General features: G+C 44.4%; 1 protein-coding gene across 1 annotated transcript in view; it reads left to right on the top strand.

Annotated features, from left to right (window-relative positions):
* LOC133650327 (major histocompatibility complex class I-related gene protein-like) overlaps nt 1-9,221 on the top strand; it is a 29,911-nt gene extending 20,690 nt beyond the window's left edge. The window contains exon 7 of the mRNA XM_062047450.1: nt 9,021-9,221. The gene's annotated coding sequence lies outside the window, so the exon portion shown is untranslated. The remainder of the gene's footprint in view (nt 1-9,020) is intronic.
* Nucleotides 9,222-10,693: the final 1,472 nt, after the last annotated feature.

The raw sequence follows: 10,693 nt of genomic DNA, 5'->3' as shown, positions 1-10,693 counted from the left end.
GTAGCAAGATTATGGCTCAGTTTACTACACTGATTTACTTTAACACTGAATATGGAACAAGCAACGCTTATATAACTTAATAGTGCAAAATCAACTTTCAAAAAACAAACGAAAAAACATCAATGGTAAATTAAATACAATTTAAATAAAAAAAATATAATGCCTCTTCGATTTGCAGCCTTCTGAGGTAAATATCAACATTAACTTGGTGGGCGGAGGCGGGGTTGGGGGGGCGGCGGGGTTTGGTGGTAGCGGGGGGTGTATATCGTAGCGTCCTGGAAGAGTTAGTGCTGCAAGGGGTTCTGGGTATTTGTTCTGTTGTGTTTATGTTGTGTTACAGTGCGGATGTTCTCCCGAAATGTGATTGTCATTCTTGTTTGGTGTGGGTTCACAGTGTGGCGCATATTTGTAACAGTGTTAAAGTTGTTTATACGGCCACCCTCAGTGTGACCTGTATGGCTGTTGACCAGGTATGCATTGCATTCACTTGTGTGTGTGAAAAGCCGCATATATTATGTGACTGGGCAGGCACGCTGTTTGTATGGAGGAAAAGCAGACGTGACGACAGGTTGTAGAGGACGTTGAAGGCAGTGCCTTTAAGGCACGCCCCCAATATTCTTGTCCGGGTGGAAATCGGGAGAAATTCGGGAGAATGGTTGCCCCGGGAGATTTTCGGGAGGGGCACTGAAATTCGGGAGTCTCCCGGGAAAATCGGGAGGGCTGGCAAGTATGAGTATTAGCGGTGAATGCGGTGTTACAGCGGCACCGCCGCTGTATAATACCGGAGGGCCAGCTCTAGTGTTAATTTGATATTGCCTCAAGGGCCAAATGAAATTACACGGCGGGCCATATTTGGCCCACGGGCCAGAGTTTGACACCCATGCTCTATCGTAACAACAGCATGGCTTTAAATTGTTAGTTGCCTTTGTATATGTGCACGCGCTCCCTGCGTATACGTGTATAAGCCCGAATGCCAGACAAATTCCGCAGACTGACAAGCAATTTTTATTGAATATAATTTGTAATTGTGCAAAATATAGGGTTTTTAAAAATACATATGTTTTGTTAAACCACTAATGGTAAGTAAGCTAAACGGTTGTGTTCTTATGTTTAAAACATGTACGACAATTTTTGGACTATAGAGCGCACCCGAGTATAAGTATATATATAGAGAGATGTCCGATAATGGCTTTTTTGCCTATATTCCGATATTGTCCAACTCTTAATTACAGATTCCGATATCAACCGATACCGATATATACAGTCGTGGAATTAACACATTATTATGCCTAATTTTGTTGTGATGGCCCGCTGGATGCATTAAACGATGTAACAAGGTTTTACAAAAAAAATCAACTCCAGTTATGGAAAAAAATGCCAACATGGCACTGCCATATTTATTATTGAAGTCACAAAGTGCTTTTTTTTTTTAACATGCCTCAAAACAGCAGCTTGGAATTTGGGATATGCTCTCCCTGAGAGAGCATGAGGAGGTTGAGGTGGGCGGGGTTGGAGGGTAGGGGTTGAGTTGGGGGAAGAGTTAGTGCTGCAAGGGGTTCTGGGTATTTGTTCTGTTGTGTTTATGTTGTGTTACGGTGTGGATGTTCTCCCGAAATGTGTTTGTCATTCTTGTTTGGTGTGGGTTCACAGTGTGGCGCATATTTGTAACAGTGTTAAAGTTGTTTATACGGCCACCCTCAGTGTGACCTGTATGGCTGTTGACCAAGTATGCCTTGCATTCACTTGTGTGTATGAAAAGCCGTAGATATTATGTGATTGGGCCGGCACGCAAAGGCAGTGCCTTTAAGGCACACCCCTAATATTGTTGTCTGGGTGGAAATCGGGAGAAATTCGGGAGATTGGTTGCCCCGGGAGATTTTCGAGAATGGTACTGAAATTCGGGAATCTCCCGGGAAAATCGGGAGGGTTGGCAAGTATGACTGGGAGACGCAACTGCTCTGTACTTCTTCTACACTCCGTACAGCGGCGTTTTAAAAAGTCATGAATTTAACTTTTTGAAACCGATACCGATAATTTCCAATATTAAATTTTAAAGCATTTATCAGCCGATATTATCGGACATCTCTATATATATGTATATATATATATATATATATATATATATATATATATATATATATATATATATACATATAATATGTGATTTTTTTTTGTGCATCTTTTATTGTGTACGTATATGGACCGCACACGTTTATGGGCTGCATAGACATTCAAAATTTACAAATTCAACAAAACATGGCGTACAGAAGCCTCCCAGAAAAGTAATCAAGTGCTATCTATCTATCGGAAACTGTTGAATTTGTCTCCTTCTGTGTCAGAGTTGAACAAACTTCTTTGTACGACATTTTCTCTGCCTTGTTTTCACTTTCCCTTTCGTCTCGAGGCAAGTTCGCTTCTGAGCTCGTAGCGTCTTTTTCAACACAGAAGAGTCCAGCAATTTTATTGGTCCAATGTGACAAGCCTCAATTTATTGGCAGCTTGAAGCTCGCAAGCCCTGGAAACCAAATTCATGAATTAGCTACATCTTTGCATAAGCCTCAGAGTTCAAAGCTTGGGGAAAATGTTGGGGCTCATAGTTTGGAAATAACGGTAAGTTTGAGCTACTCGCAAACTGTCGCTTTAATGTAACCCCTTCCATTGAGGCTTGAACACGTGTCTTCCAAATAACAGCATCAGGTTAAAAGCCTCGATGTCCAACGCAAGCTTTTAAATTCAGGCCACATTGCAGTTATGGCTGCCCTCAGAGGGCCACTTGGAACTAAATGTATAAGGAGTCCCCTCATTATAATGTTATACAATTGCCTCAACGTTTTATTATGATATATTTTTAAGGTACACTTAAAACATTAGATCTGCAGCATTTGCGGTTAAAAACTGGCGCCTCCTTTGCTAGAATTTAACCATAAAATGTGTTTGTTTTTTTAGCATCCCTGTTTTTATGAGAACATTCTGGTGACTGAGCTGCCAATTTTTTACCATACATTGTTATAGTACACAATTTGATGGATAATATAAGTCAAGTAGATATTTAATAATTTATTTAAGTTTTAATACATTCTGTGGAATGTATGATAATACATTTGTTGCAATATTGGAGGTAAAATGATATGCAACTGCACACAGTGCATGTATTTTTTTCAAAGTGGAAAGAATGAATACATTTAGTAAGAAAATATTAAGGACTTTACTGATGAAAATTATTTCCAGGCTTTCGCGGGCCATATTAAGTGATGTGGCGGGCCAGATGTGGCCCCCAGGCCTTGAGTTTGACACCTATGTGATAAGGAGTGAGGTATATCAACACTGACACTTGACAATTTTGGTGATTAGTACCAGAAATCTATAAAACCCAAAACCAGTGCAGTTGGCACGTTGTGTAATTCGTAAATAAAGACAGAATTTGATGCTTCAAAAAAGTTGGCACAAGTGTCAAAAAAGACTGATAAAGTTGAGGAATGCTCATCAAACACTTATTTGGAACATCCCACAGGTGAACCGGCTAATTGGGAACAGGTGGGGACCATTATTGGGTATAAAAGCAGATTCCATGAAATGCTCAGTCATTCACACACAAGGATGGGGCGAGGGTCACCACTTTGTCAACAAATGCGTGGGCAAACTGTCGAACAGTTTAAGAACAACATTTCTCAGCGAGCTATTGCAAGGAATTTAGGGATTTCACCATCTACGGTCTGTAATATCATCAAAAGGTTCAGAGAATCTGGAGAAATCGCTGCACGTAAGCGATGACATTACGGCCCTTCGATCCCTCGGGCGGTACTGCATCAAAAAGCGACATCAGTGTGTAAAGGATATCACCACATGCGCTCAGGAACACTTCAGAAAACCACTGTCAGTAACTACAGTTTGTCACTACATCTGTAAGTGCAAGTTAAAACTCTACTATGCAAATCGAAAGCCATTTATCAACAACACCCAGAAACGCCACCGGCTTCGCTGGGCCCGAGCTCATCCAAGATGGACTGACCTAAGTGGAAAAGTGTTCTGTGGTCTGACGAGTCCACATTTCAAATTGTTTTTTGGAAACTGTGGACGTTGTGTCCTCCAGAACAAATAGGAAAATAACCATCCGGCGCAAAGTCCAAAAGCCAGCATCTGTGATGGTATGGGGGTGTATTAGTGCCCAAGACATGGGTAACTTACACATCTGTGAAGGCACCATTAATGTTGAAAGGTACATACAGTTTTGGAGCAACATATGTTGCCATCCAAGCAACGTTGTCATGGACGCCCCTGCTTATTTCACCAAGACAATGCCAAGCCACGTGTTACAACAGAGTGGCTTCATAGTAAAAGACTGCAGGTACTAGACTGGCCTGCCTGTAGTCCAGACCTGTCTCCCATTTAAAATGTTTGGCGCAATATGAAGCCTAAAATACCACAACGGAGACCCCCGGACTGTTGAACAACTTAAGCTGTACATCAAGCAAGAATGGGAAATAATTCAACCTGAAAAGCTTGAAAAATGTGTCTCTTCAGTTCCCAAACGTTTACTGAGTGTTGTTAAAAGGAAAGGCCATGTAACACATTGGTAAAAATGCCCCTGTGCCAACTTTTTTTGCAATGTGTTGCTGCCATTAAATTCTAAGTTAATGATTATTTGCAAAAAAAAATGTTCAGTTCGAACATTAAATATCTTTTCTTTGCAGTCTATTCGATTGAATATAAGTTGAAGAGGATTTGCAAATCATTGTTTTCTGTTTTTATTTGCGAATTACACAACGTGCCAACTTCACTGGTTTTGGGTTTTGTACTTTGAATTGAAGATAATTATATATAATCATTCCAAATCATCAAAATCAGTGACATTTATTGCGTTGATTAATAGTATCTTTGCTTTGATTTTTAAGTTTCTCGAGCTTGTCTGAATTCATTCCAAAAAAATTGAATTGTAACATTTGACACAACAACTAAAACACTACAACTGTTGAATGGATTTAAAATGAGCTTTAACGGTGAAAAATAAGTTATTATACAGTAAATGAGCTAGCTTGCCTGACTGCCATGTTGGGGATGCCATGTCCTGGGATAGTCACATAACAAACAATCCAAAATGTTTCCTAAATGTCTGTTTGTTACATAAATAACTTTGGCTTCTCATGAATTCAAATGATACTGATCATCTTATATAATCAATGACATTGATTATATAGACCGATTGTTTTTTCAGACTGACTGGTTTGATGCTCGACCATGGCAAGAAGATGATGGATAGGAGAAGAGTTTAGGATTAATGGTCAGTTTTAAGCCATCTATTGATTCATTGCCTCCGTTCTTATTGTTTGCGAGCAGTTTTGAGCTCAAAACGAGCAGAATAAGCTGCCTTTTGTTTTCTTTGGGTATCACTTATCTGGACCAAAGAGCAGACGGGGGCCACACAGACACACGCAGCCGCCGCCGTCCCCTCAATGCTCGCTTTTCTGCGCGGAATCGAGCGCAGTCAATTGGCTGGCAAATGCTGCGCACGATTAGAGGCGACTTGCTGATACAAGGGAGCCATGAAGAACCCCCCCCCCTTAACGTCGTACCCCCACCCTCGCTCCAGTTCAATGTTAACGTCCAGTGGTGTCCACTCCTCGGACGACCGCGAGAAGAAAGGAGGAGAACGTGAAAGAAAGGCGAAGGCTTCCCACCTTCTTTTCTCACCCCGGCCTCCTCTTGTGTGCTGTCCAGCTGGCTGTGACCCTTGACCTCCCTGACCCTCACTCCTGACCCCTGGACCTGTTCCCACGCCACGCCTTTTTGTGTCCACCTCGCCATGGCAACACCTTGGTCACCGCTGCTGCCACGGTAACAGATGGACAGAGGCCTGGAAATAACTTTATTCACACACTCCTGGAAAGGGGAGGGGGGGGGGCACCATGGACCATCTGCCCTAAGCCCCCCCCCCCTCCCCCCATGCCCCTGTTTCACACATACGCACATACTTATACATATACAGCGCATCTTAACTTTGACACCCCCTGTGCCACATTCAAGCCCACTGCCCTGATGAAGCCATTAAGGCCGGTATTCTGCAGCCCCTCACCACAACACGGCGGCCATTACAAACAAGTATCTGAAAATAGTCCTCCTCGTATCCCATTTCACACCGCTGCTATTTTTGGAGCGTGGAGGAGAGCGCTAACTTCAGCCGCGTGCCGTTAATTATCTGTGTACTTTTATTATCCCCTATTGTTTTCTCACATCCTCGGATGAAAAGAGGGCTGGTGGAGGGGGGGGTTGTAAAGACAGCGCGCAGCAGCGGGGGTTCTGTTTGCTAACTAGGAGACAAAGTGACTAGCATCGCCAAGAGGCGCTCAATACGGTTGCCGCCGGAAAAAAAAAACAAAGTGCAACAGTTTTGGCGCTAATCAGTAACTCGCCTCTAAACAAGCCGCCTTATTCGGGGCAAGAGTGAGCGGATTAATTGCCGTAATTGCGGGCGCTTCAGCGGCTCCATGTGGTTCAGGGGAAAAGAAACATTTGTTTTTGCGGAGAGGCCTCTGGGTCTTTTGGGGGGGGGGGGGTACTGTGCAGCGCAAACAAACAAAAAATGGCCGCCATCAACGCCCCTATTGCTGACTTTCTTTGGTAACGTCGCCGAAAAAATGGACGCCAGAAGAAGGAGGTGATTGGACAAGAAAACGAGGCAAAATCACTTAATTGATTTGGAGGATTCCATAACTTTTCATCTATATATTTCACCCAGTCGCCCCCTCCCCACCCCATGCGACCCCGCCGGCCCCCCGCCTCACCCCTCCGCCGCCCGCCTCCTCTCTGCCTCTCACCCACTTCATTGTACCAAAGGAGATTTTCTCCATTCAGGCCCAGTCTCTTAGGTAACCCCAGCGCTGCATGAAATGAGGAGAGCGAGCGAGCGAGGGAGAGACGGGCAACGATTGAAAGGGAGAGAGAGAGAGAGAGAGAGAGAGAGAGAGAGGGCGGGGAAAACCGGTAGAGGGTCGTCGGGATTGTAAAGGCGGAGGTTGAGTGGGCGGGGCCTGGGGTCCGGACGCAGAGGGTTGAAGAAGGCGAGGGAGAGGGACGCGGGACCAGAGGTGCAAGAGGTGGACGAGGGTGAAAGATGGAGGAGAGGGACGACAAGCGTGGTCGGACATCGCCAGCCGTGCGGCTAAAGAAGAGGAGGAGCAGGATGGGGGACATCGCATCAAGTGCTTTCGGAGGTAATTCCCGAGCGTTGATCATGTTTGATCAAACCGTGCATGGGAAAGGTTTCTGAGTGTGCTTTAGTGTCGCCCGGCGAGCAGATCAGTTCAGGCCTGCAGGCCTCGGCGGGACAACAAGAGCCGCAGAAAACGAGCTTTCATTTCCCATCAGCGCCAGCAAAGTTTTTAAACTTCTAGATCTGGTTGGGATGGTTCGCGCCTCACCGTGACGTGACGGTGGCGACGGACGGCGTCGTCACCTTTTTGAAGGAAAGGAGAAACTCCCGTGAGATTTTTTTTTCCCAAAGCTTCAAACTGTGCCGGAGTTGAGCGTCGCGGTTAGGGGGCGGGAAGGGGGGGGGGGGGGGGGCTCTGGCATCCTTTTGTGGCCATGCTGCTCTGCACCTCAATGGTGGGCACGGCACATGGGGTTCTCATGAATAGGCCCGGCCGCGGCAAAGACCGCATAATTCGGATAAAGACCGGCTCTCCCACAGAAAGAGAAAAATGCCTCACGGAGCGAAGCAGATAAAGAGGAAAATGTTGCGTAAGGCAAATCAGATTAGGGTTCGTCAGAGCTTTACTTTTTTTTTTTTTTTTATATATATCTGCAGCCCCCCACTCCCCCCCTCACCCTGCCCAGACCCCCATCTCCAACCCCCTCCAACCCTCACAGCCTGCCCACCTGCCCTCAGCTCACTGGTGCTCATGTGTGATCATGATGTGCTGCGGTCATCATCTCAGCCTTTTGTCCCCTTTCATGTGAGGGACTTCTTTTGTACGAGGTCACACTGGCAGCTCCTGGCGGCCCCCGGGTGGTGACCCCTCCGTTCATCCATGGTGTCATCCACACAGAGGGCGAGCGTGAGTTAGGGCTCTCTCTCTCCTTCTTTTCTTCTTCTCGCCTCCTCCTTTCGCGTCCGCCCGCATGCGCTGAGCTGAGGCCATGAGGTTAAAGGTCTCAAAGAAAGTGCGGCCGAGGGACTTTTCCATGGAGGGCCACCGTGAACGACGTTGCGGGCGACCACCGCAGAAGGACGGAGGTCCGGAGCTGATTGTCCAAACGCAATTCTTGCGTCTGCCTTGGTGAAACCAGGAGTTGTGGATGGACATCACGCCCCTGACCTCTCCAAATCAACGAGAGGGTCGCTGAGGGACTTTACCACCAAGCGTCGTCTTGAAGAGACAGACATGCCAGACTGAGGCCATGTTTCAGTTACAACAAATGTACTGCAAGTTTTTTGAATAGTGCATTAGTTATAGGAATTATATATTTTGCAGGAAATGCCTTTTAATATGAGAAACAACACAAACAAGCTGCTATATTTTGCAATCAGAGCATAAATGAGCAGGCTTTTACAGTGCAGTTGCTCAAATTCAGTTTATTGTAGAAAAAAAAACACACCTGTTTGTTTTTGCTCTAGTTCTGTGGTCACAGTTATGCTTTTCTGTTAAGGAAAAATCCAAAAAAACAAATGGTTCTACAGAGAATTCAACATGCAAGGCTTAACAAACGTTAAAACACTGCAAGTATATTTATTTTCGCAGGGAAAACAACAAACAGCGTGTGTCGTGTTTAGGACGTGGAAAGTAAAGTTGAACGGTTTGCTCGCATGTGGACAAGGATGTGGTAAATTAGCACTTGTCAAACTATAGTGTGTGTGTTTAGTTTCTGTATGCGCATTCATTAATTTGCCTGTGTGTGTGTGTGTGTGTGTGTGTGTGTGTGTGTGTGTGTGTGTGTGTGTGTGTGTGTGTGTGTGTGTGTGTGTGTGTGTGTGTGTGTGTGTGTGTGTGTGTGTGTGTGTGTGTGTGTGTTTTCCCTCACAGGATGAAAAAAGGAGGCAAAGATCAGGCAAGGAGGAGGACCGAGGGGACAGAGGGAAGGGGGAGGGGGTCCCCATTTTTTGGAGGGAAAATGAGCACCTTCAAATTTCTGCAGGCCGGACCCCGCAGATGCGCAGCCACGAATGGCGGGTGAGATTTATAGATGGGAGCTGCAGGAAGTGACAAGTCAGTGTGGGAAATATGTATAGAGAAAGAGCTGGGGTGGGTTGGGAGGGTGGGGGGCGGCGAGGTGGGGGCTGGGGAGGATCAAGAGCGAGTGAGCATTAATATGCTAATGGCCGGAGTGAATGCACAACAGGCCCACTGACCAGGCTAATCACTAGTGGACACACACTGCAGCTAATCCCTCACGCAGCACTCACACTCACGTAGTCGCAGACACACACATGCACGCACACACCTCCAGTTCAAATGATGAATTCAGAGTGAATACATGAACATGTCTTCACAAACGTCCAAAGTTTTTGAATGTTTTCATGTCATCTTTGAAGAGACAATTAAAAAAGAAACCAACCTCAATTTGCTGTTTTTGCCGTGTTCCCTCCTTTACAGCAGGTGCGTCCGGGACAAGTTTGCAGCACCTGTAGGAAGTCGGGCCCCCCTTATCATTGCAAATATTAAAATAACACTGTCGTTCATTTTTGCAGCATTTGTGCTGTAACATTTTTTGTTTTAAGTTATTCTACAATAAATTTTTTCTGACTAGCGATGTCATCCAGTCTCCCAACACCCACTTTATCCAAATCTGTCCCAATCTTGTCCCATTTGTTTGTGCTGCAAATAATATTTGTCTAACTATTATAGTTGTTTTGTTATTCATTCACTGTACAAACATACACATACTGTACATATACATTCACTGTACAAACACATATACACATTCTGTACATATACCAGTATACACTCATGCACATAATCACGTTTCATCAAACATATATTAACGTTGTTGCCCTAGGGTAAACTGGGTAACACATGGCACACTGACAAAGCTTAACCTATTGTTACTATAACAATCTACAAGGTTAATATAGGTTGCTTCTCTTTCTTCCCCTCCATTTTTCTGCATTCTTTCGTATCTCTAGTTATCATTACGTATATGTATTGTTGCATTTGAACAACTGTATTGTTGAAAATAGAGGTAAATTATCGGTATTGTTCATTATCAATAGCGCTCTTTCTATTGGTATTTGTATTGCTCCATTTGTAGTGTAATAATGCTCATTGTCATTTATGTATTATTTTTTGTTTTCGCTAACTGCTTATTTGCTATCACTTTTTCCATCACATTTGTGCATGTCGTATTTGCTGATGTTGCTCTATTGTTGTTGTTGTTGTTATTGTTGTGTTTGCTGTTGTTGTTTTTGTCTCTCTGTCTAATCCCCCTCTTGTCCCCACAATTCCCCCCTCTGTCTTCCTTTTTTTTCTCTTTCTATCCCCTCCTGCTCCGGCCCGGCTGCACCAAATGATAATATAAATACATTTAATAAAGTCAAATACAAATAAGGCAACAAGAGAAGTATCCTACACTTCTATGTTGTAAAGTAAATCTGAACAGCCAATATGGGCATCTACATCAACTATATGATTTGCCTGAGAAGCTGGACAGGACAAAAAATAGTTGTTTTGTTATTGTGTGATTATTTATAACCAGCCCC

Source organism: Entelurus aequoreus, linkage group LG05 (genome assembly GCF_033978785.1).
Source record: "Entelurus aequoreus isolate RoL-2023_Sb linkage group LG05, RoL_Eaeq_v1.1, whole genome shotgun sequence".
NCBI lineage: Eukaryota > Metazoa > Chordata > Actinopteri > Syngnathiformes > Syngnathidae > Entelurus > Entelurus aequoreus.
Note: the sequence above shows the minus strand (reverse complement) of the source record. Positions and strands in the feature narration are given on the sequence as shown.